Raw genomic sequence first — 1,884 nt, 5'->3', positions numbered from 1 at the left:
TCCGGCATGATCCGATAGGCTTCGATATAGTTTGGTTATGGAATTGGCTTGTTCATGATACTCATGTTCATATTCAGTAAATTGGTTTTGGTCTGGTGATTGGATGCTATCCTATTTTCTTAGGAAGCTTTGCAAACCCCTTCCAGCGAGGGTTTCACTGGTAGAGCTTTTGATGAAGATCTTTGATGATATGCATAAGTGGTGTTGGTGCAGCTTCTGGTGGAGTTTCAGAATGTTGATGGTGATCATGTTAGAGACTTGGCGGATGGAGATCATTGTTGTAGCGTGTGGACCTATATTGGGTCCCGATTGATCTAGGTTATGGATCGGCTTAATGTAACGTGTGGATTGGACCTCTCGATGTGTTTTCGGGATGTCTTATGTAACAAGTTTTTAGAGTCTTATCTGTGGATTGTGAACTGCAGTAGTGGGTATCTTTACTCGAAGCTCAGAATGGGTGGTAACCTAAATAGGAACGAGCCTCTAGGATGTGAAAATTGGAAGAGTGAACGAAAGGTCTGGAGAAGGATCCACAGATACAGCTTCACTGACTATATGGAAAAGCTTCACGGAAGTAGAAATTATGTGCCTTATGGTTTTGCTAAAAGATGGAGTAACAACAGAGTCACCCTGTTCGAGGAGATTTGGCAAATCGATGAAAACATGGTTGCAGAGGTCACGGGCCTCCAGACGAAGGGGACTAAATTCTACAGGGATCGGAAGTATGCAGCTGAATCTTTCAAAAACTTCCCGAAGTCGAAGGATGAGAAGGGCAAGCTTGTGAAGAAGGACAACATCTCCTACTACACTCCCCAGTAGGTAAAGTCTTTCTGGCAAAAAGTTCTAAGAGTTTTAATGGAGTATTTGACTGTGGATGGCAGATTTACAAAAATTTATAACTATCATTTCGCTATTCTGAACCATTTCCGTCATGGGGCTAAAATATCCCTGCCCTTCTATTTAGCGTGTTCTCTAAATGAGAGCCTTGCAGACCATGCTAAAAAGCCTAACTCTTACCCTTTAGCCCACCAGGGGCTCATACTGCTAATATATGAACATCTAAAGGATAAGGCTAGGGAAACCAAGGATGACCCATTGATCATCAACGCTCATATCTCTGAGAGTTGCAAAGACTCTAACTCGAATGGGGATCAGCCCAACACCCCTACCCACAAAAAGAGGAAAGCTGAAATAGAGCATGAGGAAAAGGATAAGGACACTGATACTGAAATGGAGCAAAATAAGGATTGAGAACTATGGTGAAGGGGAGGAAGGGGGTAATTCTGAAAACCCTCACTCTAACCCTAAGGGCTCGGAAAGTTAAAATGTTGCTCTGAATCCTAAGGAGTATGACAACCCTAACTCTAAGGAGATTGAACAGGACAAGGACTCTACGAACGCCATCTTGGACAACGCCCGTAACTACACTCTGGAATCCTTCAATTTCCAGAAATGGGTTGTCAAAAACATCACCAGCATGCAAGGTAAGCAAAGGGAGCTGGAAGATAAGGTTAATAAGATAATTAAGAATTCTGACTCTGGGAAATAGAATGAGGATACGAAAAACAGTGAAGCTGAGGAGGAAATGGAGATGGAGGACTGGTTGGAGAAAGATCCGATCAAAGGGGACCTGAAACATTTGGAGGATGTTATTAGAACTCTGAAAGAGCAGGTGGAGGAGGACAAAGACAACATCAACACCCGGATCACCCACAATGAGAAGGCTTTGAAAAGCCTCATGAACCACAGCCTCCAGGTCCTTAAAGTTTCTTCCCAGAATATGAAGACTTTGGTGGATCATTTGGAAAAGAAAAATCAAGATCAGAACCTGGTAATTATAGAAGATGCTCCAACCTCCAGCCCCACCCACCAGAACCCTAGACG

The sequence above is a fragment of the Cryptomeria japonica genome, chromosome 3 (genome assembly GCF_030272615.1).
Source record: "Cryptomeria japonica chromosome 3, Sugi_1.0, whole genome shotgun sequence".
Taxonomy (NCBI): Eukaryota; Viridiplantae; Streptophyta; class Pinopsida; order Cupressales; family Cupressaceae; genus Cryptomeria; species Cryptomeria japonica.
The sequence above is the reverse complement of the archived record's forward strand: the minus strand, read 5'-3'. Positions refer to the sequence as shown.